Here is a 24,617-nt window from a genome sequence, read left to right as displayed (position 1 = left end):
TTAGAAGCTAGATGGAATGAAACTGAGAAATGTATTACAAATTCACATCCAGAAATCCACATCTCTGATTACAGCAGGCAGTTGTTTAGACAATACAAAAATGCATATAATAATCATATCAAATTGTGGTGGAACATTCAGAGCTTAGAACAATACAAAAAAGATCAAGTCTATCCTTGGGGTTTATGTGTACAGAGTTTTCCCACCTGGACGGGCAAGCCTTAATAGGATCCAGAGGCTTCACCCTCCTGAGGGGAGTACCCCCCAGGGGCATTTTTTTTTATACAGTCTCTTTAAGCAGCCCAAGGTATTTCTGTGAGAATTATTACCATATTTTGATGTAATGTCTACTATTATAGATGTTTGACGTTATAAAGCTAATGCCTTACATATTTATGGTAAATAATTTTCATATGACAACTAACACAAGCAATTTATTTATGTTATTGAATTATACATTACAAACAATTTCCTGCGCTATTGACCGATACTGAGTCTATTTTCTTTAGAAGTTTAATGGTATGTCTTGGCCAGATGCCTGTGTGTAAACACAACATGTACAACACAGATGCAGCTGTACTGAGCAAAGTATGCAACTAAATAGACCATTTCTTTCCAATGGGATTGGAGTGGGGGGAATCAACCCTTCCATCTGTTTTCAAATACAAATTTACTAAAAAAAAATATCAGATTTATCCCTTTAGATTTGCCCTTTTCTTGACTGCTGTCCAATATATGAGTTAATTAGTCAGAAGAACATGTTGTGATCACATTCCGACTAGCTTTCACTTAACTAGTAAAATATTTAACCTTAGGTAGAGGTTACCAGTATGACATCTGTTGACATATTTACAGATATAAATACCTTATTATGTAATCAAGACAGTATCCTTTTGTTTCCTAGATTTCATTTACATGTACATTATAGATATAACCACTTCATATTCTAAACCGTGTCAATACTCATTTAAAGAGATGGCCCGAACTGTTCACCGGTGGACAGTTCCCAGTGAAAAACGTATGTTTGCGTTCGCGTCAGCAGATGAACACAAAGCGTATTCGACCTGCCAAACTTTGACCCCTCACCCCAGAATCAGCAGGCACATGTCAGCCAACCAACCAGGTATCACTCCCTCCAGGGCTACACCCCCCCTAATAAAAACACCAGCACGGCAGCCATTTCACACTGTGCATTTGGCTGTGCTAGGCAGATTAGGGAGAGCTGTGCTGCTAACAGGGGAAAGCATTAGTTAGGCCTCTGTTCTGTATCCCCAGTGAAGTTTCTTGCTACTAGTACAGCATCCTGAACATCCAAGAGACCTTATAGGGGCTGGTACACTGGTTTTCTTGCTATTGTTATATTGCAGTTCTGTGTGTCTACGGACTGTCCAGTGCACTGACTTTAGCTGTTGCTAGTGGTACAGTACCTTCCATAACAGCCCTTAAAAAGGGACTCCAGTGAAAATAATATAATAAAAAAAAGTACTTAATAATAATTATGTATAAATGATTTAGTCAGTGTTTGCTCATTTTAAAATTGTTCCTCTCCCTGATTTATATTCTGACATTTATCACATGGTGACATTTTTACTGCTGGCAGGTGATGTCACTGGAAGGAGATGCTGCTTGCATTTTTGGCAGTTGGAAACAGCTGTTATTTCCCACAATGCAACAAGGCTCCCACAGTGTGATGTCGGTACCTCAGTGCTGTGAGGTGCTGACATCACACTGTGAGAGGGATTTCACCATAAAATCAGCCATACATTTCTCATGGGATAGGGAGTATCAGTTACTGATTGGGACGAAGTTCAATTTTTGGTTACAGTTTCTCTTTAAGGGCTGGTACATTGGTTTTCTTGCTATTATTATATTGCAGTCCCCTGTGTCCAGTGCACACTTTAGCCATTGGAGACCGGTCTGCTAGTCCTAGTAATGCACCGACTAGATAACCCTGAAGTGACATTCTGTTTCCAAAAAAACCCCCCAAAAAAACAGCTGAGTGAACCACTACTGTCATCTAGTATCCACTACTTCTGCCCCCTGTATAAAGCCTGACAGGCAGGGCCTATATTTGTAAAGTGATGGTTGCAGATAGTGTTAACCCATCTGTCACCTGACCTGTGAAGAGTGTCATTCAGTTTCCCAAAAAACAAAACAGCTGAGTGTCCAGAACCACTACTGCCATCTGGTATCCACTACTGCCCTCTATATAAGACCTCACAGGCAGGGCCTATATTGTGAATTGATTGTTGCAAGTAGTACAAACCGATCTGTCACCTGAGGCTATAACTAATGTTCTTTGTGGTTGTTTGCAGTGCATTTTGTTACACTACCTGATTGACATGTAGACACGTCAGACATTTTAAAGCACTTTATTTTACAAATTTAGGAATGTAATATGATTTCTGGCCTTTTAGAGACTAAAATACGTCTCTGCATCAATTACGTAATTTTTTGTGGGACTTTTTACATGGATCCACCTCCAACATGCCACCGACCAGGTGCTAGGCCTGTTGAAACAACTTTCCCATCACTTTTGTGGCCAGAAAGAGTCCTTATAGGTTTTAGACTTCACCTGCTCATTGAAGTCTATGGTGGTTCACGAACATTTGCAAAATATTCGTGTTTGCGTTCCGAAAATTTGACGTTTGCGACATCACTACACATTCCCTTTTTGCTTACTACTGGACCCATCTCTAAACCTTAAACTAGGCACATTGTAAAATGTTTTTAACAGATTAGATGATAGATAGGTTATAGACATTGAATCAAATTCTATGAAGACTAGGGCATTCAATGGAGCATGGATTGTGTACATCTGTACTTTGTGTGAATAATGTTGCCCAGAGTGTGGAGGGGAGGATAAAGCCTGCCATAAACTGGCAGACTTTCTCCTGACATTCCTAAAAGATAGATCCCTCTCTGATTGATATCTGATCAGAGAGGGATCTATTACTGCCACACACTGCACATCATTTTTGTAATAGATTTTGTAATGAAACTATTGCATATGTTATAGTGCACTTTCTGCACTGATTGTCAAGGCTGGATTTATACTTTTTCCGTCAACTTTTTTGTTGTTCCCTATGCATGTGCAACAGTGGCCCTCCCATTCCATGTGCATCCCCCTCTTCTGAGTGTAACACCCATGTACAGAAGTCCCTCTCTTTCATGTACAGCTTCCTTGAACAGCATCTCTCTATATTGTGCAACTATGGAAGAAGTTTGAATGATCTGTTCCTGACCAATGGGCAATAAACTTTGGTGATTCCAATAATTTTGACAGTGTAATATCAACCATGCATCTGAATGTTTACAATAACAATCAAGGAGAACCAGTCAATAAGGGGCATTTCAGAGGGAATAACTTTGGAATATAAAATCTAGTCAAATCCACAAAAAGTAATATTGTCTAACAGGCCATTCATTTTTTATTTACCGTACATACTCGCAAATAAGCCAACCCGCATATAAGCCGATCCCCCAACTTTTACCCCAGAAAGCAGGAAAAAGTCACTGACTCGCATATAAGCCGGAGATGCACATGGAAGGGAGTTGCTGCACATGGAAGAGGGAGACGCACATGGGAGGGGGTTGCTGCACATGGAAGAGGGAGATGCACATAGAAGAGGGAGATGCACATGGAAGGGGATGGCTGCACATGGAAGGGGGTTGCTGAACGTGGAAAAGGGAGATGCACCTGGAAGGGGGTTGGTGCACATGGAAGAGGGAGATGCACATGGAAGGGGGTTGCTGCACATGGAAGAGGGAGACGCACATGGAAAGGGGTTGCTGCACATGGAAGAGGGAGATGCCCATGTAATGGAAAGGGGGTGCTGGACATGGAAGAGTGAGATACACATGGAAGGGGGGGGGGAGTTGCCCCCTCCCCCCGTGATCTGCAGAGATTTCTGCAATGGAGTGTTCACTTACCAGTCCAGTTCAGTCCAGGCTGAAGTGGCCCCCGTAATGGTGTCGGTAGTTAGAGGAGTGCCGAGTGCCAGAGTCACATGTCTGGGGCCCCGTAATGCTGTCTGCGGGTAGAGGAGAGCTGAGGACCAGACATTTTTTTCCCATTCAGACCACTGCAGATTTAACGGTTTATTGCTCGGTCATACAACCTACCACCTAAATGAATTTTACCTCCTTTTCTTGTCCCTAATACAGCTTTCATTTGGTGCTATTTGATTGCTGCTGTGATTTTTAGTTTTTATTATATTCATCAAAAAAGACATGAATTTTGTCAAAAAAATTATTTTTTTAACTTTCTGTGCTGACATTTTTCAAATAAAGTAACATTTCTACATACATTTTTGTCCAAATTTATTGTGCTACATGTCTTTGATAAAAAAAAAATCCATTCAGTGTATATTTATTGGTTTGGGTAAAAGCTATAGCGTTTACAAACTATGGTGTAAAAAGTGAATTTTCCCATTTTGAAGCATCTCTGACTCTTCTGAGCACCTGTCAGGTTTCATGAGGTGCTAGAATTCCAGGATAGTATAGATACCCCCCAAATGACCCCATTTTGGAAAGAAGACATCCCAAAATATTCATTAAGAGGCATGGTGAGTTCATAGAAGATTTTATTTTTTGTCACAAGTTAGCGGAAAATGACACTTTGTGACAAAAAAAAAAAAAGTTTCCATTTCTGCTAACTTGTGACAAACAAAAAAGAAATCTGCCACGGACTCACCATGCCCCTCTCTGAATGCTTTGGGGTGTCTACTTTACAAAATGGGATCATTTGTGGGGTGTGTTTACTGTCCTGGCATTTTAGGGGGTGCTAAGTTGTAAGCACCCCTGTAAAGCCTAAAGGTGCTCATAAGACTTTGGGCCCCTTAGCGCACCAAGGCTGCAAAAAAGTGCCACATGTGGTATCGCCTTACTCAGGAGAAATAGTATAATGTGTTTTGGGGTGAATTTTTACACATACCCATGCTGGGTGGGAGAAATTTTTTGTCAAAAGTTAGCGGAAATTGATTTTCATTGTTTTTTTTTTTTTCACAATTTGTGACAAAAAAATAAAATCTTCTATGAACTCACCATACACCTAACGGAATACCTTGGGGTGTCTTCTTTCTAAAGTGGGGTCACTTGTAGGGTTCCTATACTGCCCTGGCATTTTAGGGGCCCTAAAACGTGAGGAGTAGTCTTGAAACCAAATGTCTCAAAATGACCTGTGAAATCCTAAAGGTACTCATTGGACTTTGGGCCCCTTTAGCGCAGTTAGGGTGCAAAAAAGTGCCACAAATGTGGTATTGCCGTACTTAGGAGAAATAGTATAATGTGTTTTGGGGTGTATTTTTACACATACCCATGCTGGGTGGGAGAAATATCTCTGTAAATGACAATTTTCTTATTTTTTTTACACACAATTGTCCATTTACAGAGATATTTCTCCCACCCAGCATGGGTATGTGTAAAAATACATCCTAAAACACATTATACTACTGCTCCCGAGTACAGCGATACCACATGTGTGGCACTTTTTTGCACCCTAACTGCGCTAAGGGGCCCAAAGTCCAATGAGTACCTTTAAGATTTCACAGGTCATTTTAAGACATTTGGTTTCAAGACTACTCCTCACGGTTTAAGGCCCCTAAAATGCCAGGGCAGTATAGGAACCCTACAAGTGACCCCATTTTAGAAAGAAGACACCCCAAGATATTCCGTTAGGTGTATGGTGAGTTCATAGATTTTTTTTTTGTCACAAAGTGTGGAAAAAAAACAATGAAAATCAAGTTCTGATAACTTTTGACAAAAAATAAAATCTTCTATGAACTCATCATACACCTAACGGAATACCTTGGGGAGTCTTCTTTCTAAAATGGGGTCACTTGTGGGGTTCCTATACGGCCCTCGCATTTTAGGGGCCCAAAACCATGAGGAGTAGTCTAGAAACCAAATGGCCCCAAATAATGTTACGTTCGGAAACTTGGAGTGGTTTCCACTGAAAAGGCTGGGCATAGTAGCTTCTTGGATTGGCGGTTGCGTATTGTGTGGCATAGCGGTTGGTCTCAGACACAATTAAGTCGTACCAGCAGTGATCAGAAAAAAACATTTGTCACTGCGGTGGGGCGGGTGAGGGTTTGGCCGGGTGATCAGAAGCCCACAGGGGGGCAGATTAGGGCCTGATCTGATGGATAGGAGTGCTAGGGGGTGACAGGTGGTGACAGGAGGTGATTGATGGGTGTCTCAGGGGGTGATTAGAGGGGAGAATAGATGCAATCAATGCACTGGGGAGGTGATCGGAAGGGGGTCTGAGGGTTTGGCCGAATGATCAGGAGCCCACACAGGGCAAATTAGGGCCTGATCTGAAGGGTAGGCGTGCTAGGGGGTGGCAGGTGGTGACAGGATGTGATTGATGGGTGTCTCAGGGTGTGAATAGAGGGGGGAATAGATGCAAGCAATGCACTGGGGAGGTGCTCGGAAGGGATTCTGAGGGCGATCTGAGGGTGTGGGCGGGTCATTGGGTGCCTGCAAGGGGCAGATGAGGGTCTGATCTGATGGGTATGATGGGTAGCAGTGACAGGTGGTGATTGATGGGTGATCAGTGGGTGATTAGAGGGGAGAACAGATGTAAATAATGCACTGGGGAGGTGATCAGAGGGGGTCTGGGGGGCTGAGGGTGTGGGCGGGTCATTGGGTGCCCGCAAGAGGCAGATTAGGGTCTGATCTGATGGGTAGCAGTGGCAGGTGGTGACAGGGGGTGACGGGTTGATTGATGGGTGATCAGTAGGTGATTACAGGGGAGAATATATGCAAGCAATGCACTGGCGAGTTGATCAGAGGGGGTCTGGGGGGCTATCTGAGGGTGTGGGCGGGTGATTGGTTGCCCGCAAGAGGCAGATTAGGGTCTGATCTGATGGGTAGCAGTGACAGGTGGTGACAGGGGTGACAGGGTGATTGATAGGTGATCAGTAGGTGAGTACAGGGGAGAATATATGCAAGCAATGCACTGGCGAGTTGATCAGAGGGGATCTGGGGGACTATCTGAGGGTGTGGGTGGGTGATTGGTTGCCCGCAAGGTGCAGATTAGGGTCTGATCTGATGGGTAGCAGTGACAGGGGTGACGGGGTGATTGATAGGTGATTACAGAGGAGAATATATGCAAGCAATGCACTGGCGAGTTGATCAGAGGGGGTTTGGGGGGCTATTTGAGGGTGTGGGCGGGTGATTGGTTGCCCGCAAGGGGCAGATTGAGATCTGATCTGATGGGTAGCAGTGACCGTTGGTAACAGGGGGTGACGGGGCGATTGATAGCTGATCAGTAGATGATTACAGAGGAGAATATATGCAAGCAATGCACTGGCGAGTTGATCAGAGGGGGTCTGGGGGGGGCTATCTGAGGGTGTGAGCGGGTGATTGGGTGCCCGCAAGGGGCAGATTAGGGTCTGATCTGATGGATAGCAGTGACAGGTGGTGACAGGGGGTGACGGGGTGATTGATAGGCGATCAGTAGGTGATTACAGGGGAGAACAGATGTAAATAATGCACTGGCGAGTTGATCAGAGGGGGCCTGGGGGGCGATTTGAGGGTGTGGGCGGGTGATTGGGTGCCCGCAAGGGGCAGATTAGGGTCTGGTCTGATGGGTAGCAGTGACAGGTGGTGACGGGGTGATTGATGGGTGATCAGTGGGTGATTAGAGGAGAGAACAGATGTAAACAATGCACTTGGGAGGTGATCTGTCGGTGGGACTGCGGGCGATCTGAGGGTGTGGGTGGATAGCAGTGACAGGTTGTGAGAGGGGGTGACGGGGTGATTGATAGGCGATCAGTAGGTGATTACAGGGGAGAACAGATGTAAATAATGCACTGGTGAGTTGATCAGAGGGGGCCTGGGGGGCGATTTGAGGGTGTGGGCGGGTGATTGGGTGCCCGCAAGGGGCAGGTTAGGGTCTGATCTGATGGGTAGCAGTGACAGGTTGTGACAGGGGGTGATTGATGGGTGATTGACAGGTGATTGACAGGTGATCAGTGGATGATTATAGGGGAGGATAGATGTATACAGTACACAGGGGGATCGGGGGGGGGGGGGTCTGGGGAGGATCTGAGGGTGTGGGGGGTGTGATCAGGAGCCCCCAGGGGGCAGTTAAGGGCTTAATCTAAGAAATAGCGCTGACAGATAGTGACAGGGAGTGATTGATGGGTGATTAGAGGAGAGAACAGATGTAAACAATGCACTTGGGAGGTGATCTGACGGCGGGTCTGCGGGCGATCTGAGGGTGTGGGTGGGTGATCAGATGCCCGCAAGGGGCAGGTTAGGGTCTGATCTGATGGGTAGCAGTGACAGGTGGTGACAGGGGGTGATTGATAGGTGATTGACAGGTGATTAGTGGATGATTATAGGGAAGGATAGATGTATACAGTACACAGGGGGTGGGGTCTGGGGAGGATCTGAGGGTGTGGGGGGTGATCAGGAGCCCCCAGGGGGCAGTTTAGGGACTAATCTAAAAAATAGCGCTGACAGATAGTGACAGGGAGTGATTGATGGGTGATTAGGGGGGGGTGATTGGGTGCAAACAGGGGTCTGAGGGGTGGGCAGAGAGGGGTCTGAGGGGTGCTGTGGGTGATCAGGGGGCAGGGGGGAAGATCAGTGTGCTTGGGTGCAGACAGGGAGGGCTGCAGCCTGCCCTGGTGGTCCCTCGATCACTGGGACCACCAGGGCAGGAGGCAGCCTGTATAATACGCTTTGTATACATTACAAAGCGTATTAGACACTCTACATGCGGCAGATCGGGGGTTAACAACCCGCCGCCGCTTCCGAATGGCCGGCGGGTTGACGTCATGGGTGGGCGGAGCCTATTGCCGGTGGATGCACGTGCATACTAGCGCGTGATCCCCGGCCAGCTAATGTCCCAGGACCCGACGTCAACGTCCCGACCAACGATGACCCGACGCGTTACGTCGTCCTGGGCATGCCACTTTGCCGCCGCCAATGTACAGTGGGCCGTCGGCAAGTGGTTAAATATGTTTTTTTCCTAGTGCCCTGACTACTGTACATTCACATCCAATTGTAGTTGTAGCAGAAGGAAGGGAATGTTAGTCTGCTAGGACACACCTGTGCTCCTCACAGCAAGCAACAAGTAGGGCACTAACCAGGGTGTAATATCCTGATGTCTGATTTATGATCATCCCATCTTCACTACCTACCTTCTTGACTCTACTGATCATTACCACCCTGCCAGTATAATCTAGTAACCACTACCTGCCATCAAAATATTGGAATCATTACCAGCCTACCACTATATCCTACTGATTACTACCTACTTGCTGCTAGAATCTATTGATCACTATCAGCCTACTACAAGCATCTACCGATCTCGACCTAACTGCCTCTAGAATCTAACTGTCACTAGCAGCTAGCCAATATAATATACGATCACTACCTGCCTGCCACTAGAATCTAACCATCACTACCTCCCTGATACTGGTATTCATTGCCGCAGTTTATATACTCTGGTTATCATTGGTAATATCTGCATATCACTGATCACTGGCGCACAGAAGGGGGTGTTCCGGGTGTCTGGAACCACCCCCTCGCACTGAGACGGAAGTGCCTCCTGAATCTGAGCAGCGGCAGCCACGGATGTTATAGCGCAGCTGCCACCTGCTCATGTGTGTGCGCTGGGGATGCAACCTAGGCTGACCAGATGTCCTCTTTTCCCCCGGACAGGTCCTCCCAGGTGTTTGAAATGTCTCCGGTGAAGAGAGCCGTGAGTCAGAAGAGCCGATTGAAGAGAAAGAGAGCCGAACAGCCAAGACTCAGTCCAGTGTTTTCCCCAGAGCCTATCAGCTGGGCAGTAGTGTTGTCCGGATCATGAACGATTCAGATCTTTGATCCGGATCTTTTTTTGTGAGTCGAATCATCCGGATCATTCTGTTCATTGTAATGATCCGGATGATTCGACCTGGATCAAAGATCCGAATTGTTCATGACCCGGACAACACTACTGCCCAGCTGATTGGCTCTGGGGAAAACACTGGACTGAGTCTTGGCTGTTCGGTTCTCTGTCTCTTCAATCGGCTCTTTTGACTCACTCTTTCTTCACGGCTTTCTTCACTGGTGACATTTCAAAAACCTGTGAGGACCTGTCCGGTAAGTGATTTGGTTTTTTTTCACAGATAAATTTTTTTTTATGGTGCCTGCTGCCCACATTGCAATTTTCTGGTAACTGCCAGAAGAGTGGGATAGATGCCAAAAGTCCCGGGGGTAAAATCTGGATTTGACGCAAAGCAGCGTTTTAAGGGCAGAAATCACATTGAATGCTAAATTGCAGGCCTAAAGTGCTTTAAAACATCTTGCATGTGTATACATCAATCAGGGAGTGTAATTAGAGTACTGTTTCACACTGACACACCAAACTCACTGTGTAACTCACCGTGAACAGCTGTTTGTATAGTCACGGCCATGCTGGACTGGTGCGCACCATGGCGAGAGTGCAGGCCGTGGCGGTTTTCAAGCCCATAAGGTCGCCGGGATGTGGTAGCTCAATGATAGAACAACAGTGACTGTCCAGCTGATCAAATTTGGTCTGTCCACAATGAAGCAACGACCTTATTATCTTGGGTCGTTGCTTCTACCCCCGAGACACTCATATAGCCATCGGTCATTGCTTCATTGGGATGCGCAAGCCCCTTCACCGCGGCAAGGTAATTATCATGAAGGGGAATTGGCACATGTACATGCCTTTTGTTTTGTTGTTGCAGCTGCAGTGCAGCCAGAAAAATTAGGCAGGCATGTACACGCACCACAAAAAGTAGTACAGCCTTAAAAATTCAGGAATCCACCTGGAGTCCTGGACCTTGGTGGTGGCGGAGAAGGCAGTCAAGCGGCCTGCTTGGTGGAGGGTGGATCCGGAAGGGCTTAAAGAATGTCCGCATGTCCGACATCACCATGAGATCGATGAATGGATTAAAGAATGTCCGCATGTCCGACATCACCATGAGATCGCTGGAGCGTCCTGTCCTTGCCTGCGTGGACATGGGAGAAGGATTACTGGCAGTGGTAGCTTTATTGCGCTGTGCTGTGACATCACCCTTAAACGCATTGTAAAGCATAGTTGCCAGCTTTTTCTGCAAGTGCTGTATCCTTTCTGCCTTCTGGCGATTTGGAAACATCTCCGCCACTTTGTGCCTATACCGAGGGTCTAGTAGCGTGGTCACCCAGTAAATGTGATTCCCCTTGAGTTTTTTTATACGTGGGTACCTCAACAGGCTAGACAGCATGAAAGACGCCATCTGCACAAAGTTGGATCCAGATGTACTAACCATCTCATCTTGCTCTTCCTCAGTGACGTCAGGTAAGTCCTCCTCCTCCACCCAGCCATGAACAATACCACAGGAATGTTGATTAGCACAAGCCCCTTGCGACGCCTGCTGCAGTTCTTCTGCCGCCACCTCCTCCTCCAAAGAAACACCTTCCTCATCATCCGAGTCTGACTCCTCTTCCCCACACGACTCTTCCTCCTCCTCCCCCCCCCCTCTGTGCTGCCGCATGTGTTGAGGAAACATCTGGTTCCTTCTACTGTAGTTGTAGAGGTACTGGGTGATGGCTTTCTCCTGTTCTAGCAGGCGAGAGAACATAAGGAGGGTCAAATTCCAGCTACTCAGGCTATCGCAAATCAGGCGTCTCACCGGCAACTTGTTTCTCCGCTGAATATCGGCAAAGCGTGCCATGGCTGTGTAAGACCGCCTGAAATGCCCACACACCTTCCTGGCCTGCTTCAGGACATCCTCTAAGCCTGGGTACTTTGACACAAATCTTTGAATGACTAGATTCAGCACATGTACCATGCAGGGTACATGTGTCAGCTTTCCCAAATTCAAAGCGGAAATGAGATTGCTGCCGTTGTCACACACCACGTTGCTGATCTCCAGCTGGTGCGGGGTCAGCCACTGATCCACCTGTTTGTTAAGAGCAGCCAGGAGAGCTGCTCCAGTGTGACTCTCCACTTTGAGGCAAGACATGTCTAAGATGGCGTGACACCGTCGTATCTGGCATGCAGCATAGGCCCTGGGGAGCTGGGGCTGTGTAGCTGGAGAGGAGATCGCAGCACCAGTAGAGTTGAACAGCCCCTCAGCCAAAGAGGAGGAGGATGACAACAGTGAAGAGGATGTAGCAGGAGGAGAGGAGGTGGCAGGATGCCTGCCTGCAAGCCGTGGAGGTGTCAAAAGTTAGTCCGCTGCACAGCCACGTACTTCCTGCTTGCCATCGGTCACCAGGTTGATCCAATAGGCTGTGTAAGTAATGTACCTGCCCTGACCGTGCTTGGCAGACCAGGCATCCATGGTCAGGTGGACCCTTGACCCAACGCTGTGTGCCAGAGATGACACCACTTGCCTCTCAACTTCACATTGGGTATCGCCTTTTTAGAGAAATAATTGCGGCCTGGTATCTTCCACTGCGGTGTCCCAATGGCCACAAATTTACGGAAGGCCTCAGAGTCAACCAGCTGGTATGGCAACAGCTGGCGAGCTAACAGTTCCGCCAAGCCAGCTGTCAGACGCCAGGCAAGGGGGTGACTGGCAGAAATTGGCTTCTTCCGCTCAAAGATTTCCTTCACAGACACCTGGCGGAGTGGAGGATGGTGGCTGTGAAGGTGCAAGGGAGAAAGCGGCTGAAGATGCTGCACCTGAAGGAGGAAGAGGAGAAGGAGGGTGGCTTTTCCTTTGTGTACTGCTTTTGCTCAGGTGATCTTCCCATTGCAAGGCAGTTGTCCCTACGTGGGTGTTGGCCTTTCCACGGCTCAATTTTTGGAGGCAGAGAGAACAGATGGCATTGCTCTGATCTATGGCAGACACATTAAAAAATGTCCAAACCGCTGAGTCCCCCTGGGTCGATGGCGCTATGGTGGCATCAGCAGCTGACGTTGAAGGCCATGTTGGCTGGCTGTCCATAGGTGGTGCTACATGGCGCCAGACACTGCCACCAGCTGTTTCTGATGACGAGCTCCCCCTGCTTCTTTCAGGAACTAGTCTCCTCCTACTCCTCTCTGACTCCCCCTCTGAACTGTCCCCCTGTTCATCTTCTCTATTGGGAACCCACATGGCATCTGTATCATCGTCATCATCATAATCATCCTGCCCAGCTTCCCTTGCCTCAGACACCTTCAAAACTGCACCAACAGCAGGTACTTCATCCTCCTCCTCCTCCCACGTTAAGTCCATAGTGTCGCCTAACTCAGACATATGAGGTGGTGTAACTTGCTTAGCGCCCTCATCTGGTTGTAACAATAATGGCTGTGCATCAGTGATTTCGCCACCAAATAACTCCTGCGAAGTGTCAAATGCAGCAGATGTGGTGCTTGTAGTAGCGCTGGTGGCTGCAGAAGATGAGGTGTTCTGTGTTAAATAGTCAACCACGTCCTGACAATCTTGGGAGTTGATGGGACGTGCCTACTTCTGAGCACTGTATTTTGGTCCAGGGGCGCACAAAATCACATCAGCACGACCTCGCACAGACCTTCCTCTGAGTCTGCCTCTACCTCCGCCTCTACCTGTTTTGTCCGTTTTGTCCATATCGGGGGGATGAAGTGAAAGGTATGCACCGACTTGACTAATAGAATGTGCAGTCACATAGGTGCAGTTAACAGGTATGCACGGAGTCGTTTATCACACTGCGTGCACTCATGTAGGTAGGTGGGTGCACTGAACACAACAGGGAGGTATATGCAGTGATGGGTATTACAAATGTGCACCTGTCACACACACACGTACAGTGACTGGTGGTATTAAATATCACACTGCGTGCACTCACATAGGTAGGTGGGTGCACTGAAGTGAACAACATGTAGGTATATGCAGTGATGGGTATTACAATGTGCACCTGTCACACACACACAGGTACCGGACAGGCACAGTGACACTGCGTGCGCTCACGTAGGTAGGAGGGTGCACTGAGAACAACAGGTAGGTATATGCAGTGATGGGTATTACAATGTGCACCTGTCACACACAGACAGGTACCGAACAGGCACAGTGACACTGCGTGCGCTCACGTACGTAGGTGGGTGCTCTGCGCACAACAGGTATGTATATGTAGTGATGGGTGTTATAATGTGCACCTGGCACAGTAGTAATTATACCACCAAGGGGCCAAAGGTCAGCTGCGACTGACTGACAGGGCTGTATATAATGCAAGTGGGCCACACCAAAAAAAAAATAGATCACAAGATCAAGATTAGCTCTCAAAAGTGCTGTTGAGGGGTACTTTTTTTGCAATAAGAATCAGCAAGGAGCAAGCTAAGAAGCCTACAAGAGCCTAAGCTTTCCCTATAGGTCTCTGCACAGCAGCTCTCCCTTCTCTAATTACTGCAGGCACACGAGTGAGTCCAATGCCTGACGCTGCCTGCCTTTTATAAGGGGGGGTGTGGCTCCAGGAGGGAGTGTACCCTGATTGGCTACAATGTGCCTGCTGACTGTAATGTACAGGGCCGAAGATGACCCTAATGATGCACTATGGGGGCGAATCGAACTTCCAGAAAAGTTTGCGAAAAACGAACCACCGAACTCACAGAACAATCCAGCTGACTCCTGCTCCAGCACAAGCAGACCCAGAGTGAGCAGCCAGGCTCACAGAACAATCCAGCTGACTCCTGCTCCAGCACAAGCAGCCCCAGAGTGAGCAGCCAGGCTGCTCACTCTGGGGCTGCTTGTGCTGGAGCAGGAGCAATGATGAAATGCATAGGGCGGAGCTACGTCACGTGACCGGTAGAACGAGGAAGCTACAGGACTTGAGGGTCTGAGGTGGCCTGTGTGTGAGCGGCTACCCGGGACAGCAGTCCACACATGTGATTACATGCTTTCTGATCATCCACGCTTGTGAGAGCAATTCTTGTATATTTTTATACCATTAAATGGTTTTATACTATTTGGCGCTGTTATATAATCTGTTTGAATCGGAGTGAGACCTGCCTTATCCCCTTATCCCTTGGTTGGAGGTTAACTAGGTGAGTGCGGGCGCATTGGGGGGGAATGTGTCCCAGCACGAGGTGGTGTTTATACTAACTCGGGAGTGGTGATGGGCAACTTTGTGGTAATTGAATTACGCTATGTGCCCTTTCTTTTTATCTTTTCCATGACGTGTTGGCTGATCAATGAGGAGGTTGATTGAAGTTCTGGGACATTCAGTTGGATGATCTGAACATAACTACTGGATGGTGACTTTTTGAATTGAACTTACGTTGATCTGAGCTATTGAGCGCTTCTGAACTTTTGAATGTCATATCATGCATTGTCTGAGGTGCCAAATAGGCCAGAAACAGCCCTGGATAAAATGTCAACACTGCTCTAGTCCATAAGGGGAAAACAGGTCTAGGAGCAAAGTGGTTAAACTGCCAGAAAGCAATAAAATACTAATTTGTCACTTACTTTTTAGTACTTTTTTAACTAAAAGTTCTGAAGAGTTATTTTAAAGGGAAGATGAAAAATTTTCCTCACAGTAAAAACCCAGAAGAAAAAGTTTTAATTGGATAAAGGTAGCCATACATCTAATGATTCTGATTCAATCAACAAAGCGTTCATCTATATTGGGCAATCAACTTCAGTATGTTTAATCGAAAGTTGATCGACTAGTGGCCCAAACACTACAAGCGATATTCAATGTGATTCCCCATCACTAATTGATCTGACCGAAGTTGTGTCTCCATGCTCTGAGTGCAAAAATCAATTCAGAGTTGATCGAATGATATGCGAACAGTAGCTGATTCTTGAGTGCTTGACCGATATCTTTCATCCTGCTCGATCGACTAAGCTGGTCAATTTAACATGATATCAGCCACTTTTTATTAATAGGGAATACTGGAACACACTCCATTCTCTCACGATCCGAAAAAATAATCAAATTGACAGCCAAATTGCTAGATGTATGGCCACCTTAAAGGGAACCAGAGAGGAACGAGGGGTGAAAAAAGGCAAAGATTTTATACATACCTGGGGCTTCTTCCAGCCCCATAAGCCTGAATCGCTCCCACGCCGCCGTCCTCAGCTTCCTGGATCTGCCGGTACCGGGCCCGTCACTTCCGGCGGACGCGGCCAATTGTCCGCATCACAGGGGCTCCCTCCATACATGTACGCATGCGGCTGGGCAGTAAGCAGCCACATGCGTATCTGTATGGGGAGAGCACCCTGTGATGCGGAGAATTGGCCGCGTCCGCCGGCCGACTTGCCGACTCGCGGCAATGACGGGACCCGGTGATGGCGGATCCAGGCAGCGGAGGGCGGCGGAGTGGGAGCGATCCGTGCGTATGGGGCTGGAGGAAGCCCCAGGTATGTATAGTTCATCCTCTCTGGTTCCCTTTAAAGTATACCAGAGCTCAAAATGATTGGAGAAACAGGGGGGAGCAAGCATATACTACTACCTGTCCTGATGCCCACTCCTCCCCCACTCCTATCTGCCCCCTTTAGCTCAACTGAAAACCCCCTGGGATCCTCTTCCTGTCACCAGGGTCGGGCTTACTGCACCGGCGTCAGCGCGCACCCGTGGCCGTGTGCATTGACATTATACACATGTGCAGGGCCCTCCCGGCCACAGGCGCGTGCAGTAGGATGAGCGCAGCCTGGCCGGTGCCTGCGCAGTAAGCCCGACCCTAGCAACTCGAAGAGGATCCAAGGGGGCTTTTAGGCAAGCTACGAGGGGGGGGGGGGGGGGTAGATAGAACGGGGGGAGCGGTGGGCATCAGGACAGGTGGTAGTATATGCCTGCTCTTCCCGTTTCTCAAAACATTTTGAGCTCTGGTATCCTTTAAGGCCTCATTTGTTCTCATGACAGACCTGGTAATGTATATTTCTTTCTTGAAAAATTCCATGGGGACATAGACAATCCTTTCATTTACTATCCATGTTTAAAGTATAAACCCAGCGTTATAGTTAATTCATGGAGAAAAAACATTTCAGAGCACTGCTATGCTCACATGTTTCTCTATTGGCCTATTATAAGCAAATTGTACTCAAATCATGTGGCTGCCTAATGCAAATTCTCTTGGCAACAGCTGAAAGGGAAAAATACAGCATCATGTTAGACAGAATCCAAAATGCCTAATCCATGGCTAAAAAACACTATTGTAATATTATGTACTTGTAACGTTATATTATTATTATTATTTGTTAACAACATTTCACATCTAGGGCTTGATTCACTAAACCATGATAAGACAAATATCACACATTATCAAAGATATCCCACGTTATCAAAGTTATCACACATTATCAAATGTTATCACACGTTATCAAAGTTATCAAAGTTAGCACATGTTATCAAAGTTAGCACGCCTTATCAGAGTAACATAGCGAGCGCTACGAACCCGCAGTGGCTCAGGGCAAGACAAGTGCCAATGCCAATTAGCAGGCATAAGTTCGTAGCGCTCGCTATGCTACTCTGATAAGGCATGTTAACTTTAATAACGTGTGATAACTTTTGATAATGTGTGATAACTTTGATAAGGTGTGATATCTGTCTTATCACGGTTTAGTGAATCAAGCCCATAAAGTGGAACATAACACCACTCTTGTTTTTCTACCATCTCTCTTTTGCTTAGAGTCTTAGAGGATAAGTGACTTCATAACATACAAGATGTGTCTAAAAATGAACAGAACTAGTGTCATGTGACTATGAGAAATGTAGGACCTTGGAGTCTAATCAACTCCCTCTGCAACTTCCGTTTTTATGCAATAGCTCCGTGGAAGAAGGTTGGGCTCTAAGTAGCTTAAAACCACACTTTAAAGAGAAACTCCAACCAAGAATTGAACTTTATACCAATCAGTAGCTGATACCCCATTTTACATGAGAAATATATTGCTTTTCACAAACAGACCATCAGGGGGCGCTGTATGACTGATTTTGTGCTGAAACCCCTCCCACCAGAAGCTCTGGGACCCCTGTACTTTTGGCAGTTTGTTACAATGTAACAAGGTTCACAGACAGGAATTAGCTGTTTACAGCTGTCTGTAACAGCAAAAACAGCTAGCAGCAGCTACATAACCTGCCCACAGTAAAATGTCACCATGTAATAAATGTCAGAATGTAAATCGGGGAGAGGAAAATATTTATACATAGTTATTGTAAAAATGAAGCACTTTTTTATTGCATTATTTTCACTGGAGTTCCTCTTTAAGCAGGTAGTATTAAAGAGACACTGAAGCGAAAAAAAATATGATATAGTGAATTGGTTGTGTACTATGAATAATTACTAGAAGATTAGCAGCAAAGAAAATATTCTCATACTTTTATTTTCAGGTATATAGTGTTTTTTCTAACATTGCATCATTCTATAATATGTGCAGATTACACAACACTCAGCATTCAAAATGATTCTTTCAGAGCAGTCTGTGAAGTAATGACCTCTCCTCTAGCAGAGGAAAAGTAAATAGTCCAGGAACAGTTGAGATAATAAAAGTCAGATAACAGCCCTCTCCAGGACTAACTTAGTCGGAGAGCTTAATGGCTTGTTTGCATAGAGATAACAACTGGAGTTTCTCAACTCTTCCTGTACTGGAAACAATTACACTGATGTATCTGATCTTAATGTTTTATTTCTTAGCTGTGCTACACATACAAATCATAATATCATCATTTTTTTTCGCTTCAGTGTCTCTTTAAAGCCCCATAGGCACAGACAGTATAACAGTATAATACAGTGAGAGGAAGTGATGGAACAGGCTGCATTAGCCGGCAGTACAACCCAGAGGCCTGATATATGGAAGGGAATAAACAATATTTTTTAGCACATTTCAATAGAAAGGTTTTATGCATTCAGTCTTATTTTTAGACATATTGGCATCAATTCATCAAGCATTATGGCATTCAGTAATGCTGAAAACAGCTGATTTTACCGAGCACTTAGGAAAATGTCAATTCACCAAGGCTGTTACCGCATGAAAAGCTGAAATTATCGAGCAGTGAGGTAAATTATCGACTTGTGCGGTAAATACCTCAAAAAATGTGAGTAGCTGTCAATGCATCAAGGTTAAAGCATGTCATAAAACACAGTTCCATTGCTGACAGTTCTCCTCTGTCGGAATCAGTGCGGGACTCATAGAACTCACAGAAGCAGAGACAATTCCCTTTGACTGACAGGAGCAGAAGCCAATAGAAACAGCCCCTGTCTCCTGCAAGTCCCGTTGATAGGCCCCGCAGGCTTATCCGGCGGGTCTAGCTTTTCTACCCCCAGGCTGCGAGCAGAGATATCACACAACAAAAGAGGTTTCCCCTGTCACCCTTCGGCAGTTTAACCTTTTAGGTTCCTGTTTGAAGATGAGGAGGAGCTAGTGGAGAAATCACCTAAGCAGGGCATGTGTTAAGTCTCCTGGAAGTTCATCTAAGATATGGCAATTAAATAAAATGTTAAGAAAGACTAATGGACAGATTCAAAGCGAGCAGAGGCAGTATAACAAACAGTATAACAAAACATGTATATCTAAAGGGGTGTGGGGATGCATCTTACTATTGTAATGCTTTCTCTATACACACTCTTCTGCTGTTACCAACAATGGGCTTCGGTAAATTTCCGAATTTCTACTGCACCTGTGAAAATATTGATGAATTAGCACACAAAAGTCTAAAATACCGAATGCGGTATTTTTCCGACTTGTTTTTTTTTCATGGAACAGCTAAAGCTGAAGGTAAATACTCCATTCTCCTCCTCCTTGACCTTTCAGCAGCTTTTGACACAGTAGATCATCCCCTACTCCTCCAGTCCCTCCAGTCCTTGGGCATTCACGATCTCGCCCTGTCCTGGCTTTCATCCTACCTCTCCAACCGCTCCTTCACAACCGCCTTCAATGAATCCTCGTCCACCCCCAACCAACTCTCGGTGGGAGTCCCCCAAGGTTCGGTACTTGGCCCCCTACTGTTCACCCTAAACACATCCTCCATTGGCAAGGTTATCTCCTCCATGGGTTTTAACTATCATCTGTATGCAGATGACACCCAGATCTACCTCCACACTCCTGACATATCCACCACTACCATGGACAAGGTCTCCTCCTGCCTATCAGCTATCTCCTCCTGGATGTCCGCTAGGTTCCTGAAACTAAATGTAGACAAAACGGAATTTATGATCTTCCCACCCCGGCCATCCACGAACCTCCCAGATGTGCATGTCACTGTTAACCACACTACCATTCGCCCTACCTCTCAAGCCTGTTGTCTGGGTGTCACCCTGGACTCCGCACTCTCCTTCACTTCCCACATCCAAAACCTCACAAAGTCCTGCAACTTCCACCTTCGTAACATCTGTAAGATTCGCCCTTTCCTGACCTCTGCCACCACCAAACTCCTCATCCATGCCCTCATAATTTCCCGCCTTGACTACTGCAATGCCCTGCTGTCTGGTCTCCCTATGACCCGAACAGCCCCACTGCAGTCCATCATGAATGCGACAGCCAGAATTATCCACTGCTCCCATCACTCCACCACGGCAGATCCCCTCCTAGAATCCCTCCACTGGCTTCCTATCCAGTCCAGAATCAGATTCAAGATACTGTGTGTGACCTACAAATCTGTCCACAAAACCTGTCCAACCTACATTTCCGATTTTACTCAGAGGTACACACCTAGCCGCTCACTCCGCTCTTCCAGTGAACTTCGCCTAACTGCTCCCCGCATCACCCAGTCCCATGCACGCCTCCAGGACTTCTCAAGAGCTGCTCCAACACTATGGAACTCCCTACCTCCGCCCATTAGGGCAGCCCCCTCCTTCAACATCTTCAAGAAAGCCCTCAAAACTCACCTTTTCACTCTGGCCTACTACCCTCACAAGTGCTCTAAACCTACAGCTGAACTCTGGTCACCCTTCCTTTTGTGTCCTTACCTCTCCCTCTAGATTGTAAGCCTTTGGGCAGGGTCCTCCTCCTTTTGTGTCCTACCTGATCATGCACCTCCATTACTGTGAACTCATGCTATGCATCTGAGTGAACCTAACTTGCCTAATCTTCATGCTCCATCCAGTGACTGACTAATCATTACCTGGTACTCATACTATGGTGTGTGATCTGGTTTTCTTGTATTCCTGTAATGTCATATTGCTGTATGTCACCCCTAAATATTGTCTATAACCTAAATTAATGTTCAGTGCTGCGTAATATGTTGTCGCTTTATAAATACAATAAATAAATAAATAAATAATAAATATGACAAACCAACTCGAGACTGTCCCCTGATAAATAATGCCATTATAATGCATTACTGATTTAGTCTCCTGAAGAGATCTAAGGACTCGCTGGTTGCCTTTTTCTTACAAACACTTTCACTTTATCACCAGTCTTTAGACCAGCGCTGGGAAACGGTGCGCTGTGAGTCCAGACCACTGCTGGGTGGTCAGATTGCTCTCCTCACTTACCCTTGCTTGTAGAGTTGCAAGCAGGCGATAAGAAAAGGGTTAACTTACCTAATCGCCGCTTCCAGCATCGGGTCTCCATGGTAACACGTGACACCGCCGTTGTGACACCACTGTGGCCATGGAGACCCAACGCTGGGAGATTCAAAATATTTAGTTGCACCACTCTGACACATACAAAGATAAATAAACACTCCTTCAAGCATATGAGCATTTCAGTGCATACTTTTCACCCTTCTCTTTTCATAGCTAGGGTTATACAGGTGGCAGCCATTAGCAATTCCTCCTTTGCCGGACACCTTCTACTCCACCAGTTTTCCGGATTCTGTCCCGGCAATATGAAAGGAAAGGAGGGGTTCCTCCAATAAATGTTAAATATTTGAGATTTGTCTTCATGCAGCTGAACAAATGCTGCTATTTATTTTTATAATTTAGAAAATAGATTTTATTTCTGAAATCTTGTATTTTTAATTTGGGTCCACTTTAACTGCCAAAATAGTAAGATACCAGCCAGCCTCCCTACTTATTTTCACACTGTTTTGGTAGTTACACTTAGCAACTGCTGTTTAGGAAATGCTTTTGAAAACAAACAAAACCATGAAATCCCCCTTGAAGAGATGAACTAGTCAAAAATCTGTCAGATTTTAACTGCTTATTTTTTTCGCTGTAGTGGTCCTTTAATCTACAATTTTTTCTGTCAGCCAGTGACAGTAAATGCATGCTTGGCAGACTGTTGGGAGGAGAAATAGAACTAAAGAGTAACTGACAACAAGGCTGCATCTGAGCAGTCTTATTGCCCTGCTAAAGCTGTTCTCTAACCAGTAAAATGTCTCAAAATCTTATCTCAGTAATCCCCTGCATCCTGGCCGTGGATTAGTTTCCACACACACAGGCTGCTTGATAACATCATCATGCGTGGTGTGTACAGGGATGGTTCAGAAGATTGGTTAAGTTAGTGAGTGGCTTCCTTGTTCCTTAGTCACGCCATATGGCGTCATCTCGCAAAGAGGCAGATTAGGTGGGAGCTCACGTGCTCTCGTCACTGTAAACAGACGGCCGCACCAATCAACCTGCCAGTGGCTGATCAGCGCTGGCAGGCTGTTTTTTTGTAAAAAAAGCAAAACACATTTGAATGTTTATATAGCGCTGCTATTTTAGACAGCGCTGTACTGGGGATAGGCTTGTCACTTAACTATCCCTCAGAGGGACTCACAATCTTATCCCTATCATAGTCATATGCCTATATATGTATAGTGTATGTATGGTAGTATAGGACTAATTTAGGGGTGAAAGGGGGAGGGATGGGGGGATATAAATAAAATGCAAAAATTTGCAGCAGCAATCAGATACCACCAAAAGAAACTCTATTAGTGAGAAGAAAAGGGGGTACAATTCATTTGGGTGTTAAGTTGTATGACCGAACAATAAACCGTTAAATTTGTGAAGTGCGGAAGTGTAAAAAAATGGGCTGGTCACTAGGGAGTATAAACATCTGGTCCTCAAGTAGTTAAAGAAATAGGCAGGGCCAAGGACACTTCAAAAGTTGGCACTTCCAAGACAATGTAAAGAAAAAAAGGTAATGCCAGTAAGAAAAGCAGTATTGCAAGTAAAGTCTGAAACACACATACGAGAACTGTCATCATGAACACATGTGGAGACCAGCAAGACATCTGTTGCTATTGAGTAGTGAGGAGGGATGATGCGCAGCACAGGACAGAGATGCTTCTGGCAGGTGGGGTGAGTAAAAGAATAATGCATTCAGGGGTTCAGTCAAGCATCAGATGTTGCTAAACATCTGGCTTGCCAGATGATATGATACTGTGAGGGGAGCTCCAATACACATTCTAGAATCTCACCTGAAGCGGTACATAACCTCTTGAGGACTGCAGGGCTAAACCCCCCCTAGTGACCAGGCCATTTTTAGTCAAAAAGGCCACTGCAGCTTTAAGGCCAGAGCCGATCGCTCTCTTGTCCCCCAGGGGGACAGCCGTGTCACACGGCTGTCCCCAGTGCAGCGCTGCTGCTGATCGCAGCGCTGCACAGAGTAAATAGACGGCTATCACGCCGTCTAACAGTCTCCCGAGCGGCAATAGCCACTCGGAGACTGAAGGTGGGGCGGAGCTCTGCCCCCCAAGCAGGAGATGCTCGCGCAGCCTGCGCGTGATCTCCTGCAAAACAGAGCCCCAGGATTTTACGGCAATTGGCGTTAGGCGGTCCTGGGGCTGCCGCCGCTGCCACGCCCATTGGCGTGACGCGGTCGGCAAGAGGTCAATGGCCACCTTTACCAAGTTTAGTGCAGTTGTGTACATAGCTTTAGTATGAAATTTGATTAAAATTTATCATACATAATTTTTACATTATTAGACTTCAGAGCATATGCAAAGGCTTCATAACCTTTATATTTAATTTTTTAGCCTATAAACATGATACACCCTACTATGTATGCAGTTGAGCTGTTATGCCAACCTTGTGTTATGCCAAATGTCTGATCTGATCAGCCCCCCTACATTTCAGCTACTCTTTTAACCATTTCCTTTCTCCCGAGACGGGTAACTACGTCCCTGCAAAATCCCATATCTCCTTGCAGGGACAACCCTTCCCGCTCGCCTGCAACCCCATCCCCCCCTCCCCCGTACTTCTGCACTCCTTACTGCCACTGATCATTAGCCGTGAGATAAATGAATGGGAACACAGTTCCCATTCATTGATCTAAGTCCCCGTGTGCATGACAGGGGCCATCAATGAGATGGCGTTGTCATTCACAAAGGGCGATACTTACAAGTCCACTCATAACTTCCTCTTTTTCATAGTAATACTATGCACAGGGAAGTTATGCGCGAGGAAATCTTGTGGCCAAATAGTAAAATTACATCTAAAAACTTTTTTTTATTAAAAGACATATTTTTACATTTAAAATTAGCCCCTTACCCCCCACACTCCCCAATAGTTACCCCCAAAAATGTTTTGCAAAAAATATTATATATATATATATATATATATATATATATATACACATTTAAAAAAAAGCATAAGTGGTTACCTTAGGGACTGAACTTTTTAAATATGTATGTCAAGAGGGTATTTTACTATTATTTTTAAATTATGGGCTTTTAACTAGTGATGGATGTAAAACTGAAAAAATGCACCTTAATTTCCAAATAAAATATTGGTGCCATACATTGTACTAGGGAAAAATTTTAAATTTGTTGCAATAACTGGGACAAATGGGCAACTAAAATGTCTGAGTTTTAATTACAGTAGCATGTATTATTTTAAAACT

General features: G+C 45.9%; 1 protein-coding gene and 1 long non-coding RNA gene across 4 annotated transcripts in view; one reads left to right on the top strand and one right to left on the bottom strand.

Annotated features, from left to right (window-relative positions):
* Nucleotides 1-24,617, bottom strand: part of LOC137536591 (uncharacterized) — a 156,340-nt gene that overhangs the window by 55,701 nt on the left and 76,022 nt on the right. The gene's annotated exons all lie outside the window — the stretch shown is intronic.
* The window catches only part of CHAT (choline O-acetyltransferase), a 146,628-nt gene that overhangs the window by 72,690 nt on the left and 49,321 nt on the right, over nucleotides 1-24,617 (top strand). The gene's annotated exons all lie outside the window — the stretch shown is intronic.

The sequence above is a fragment of the Hyperolius riggenbachi genome, chromosome 10, assembly GCF_040937935.1.
Source record: "Hyperolius riggenbachi isolate aHypRig1 chromosome 10, aHypRig1.pri, whole genome shotgun sequence".
In the NCBI taxonomy this organism is placed as follows: Eukaryota; Metazoa; Chordata; class Amphibia; order Anura; family Hyperoliidae; genus Hyperolius; species Hyperolius riggenbachi.
Note: the sequence above shows the minus strand (reverse complement) of the source record. Positions and strands in the feature narration are given on the sequence as shown.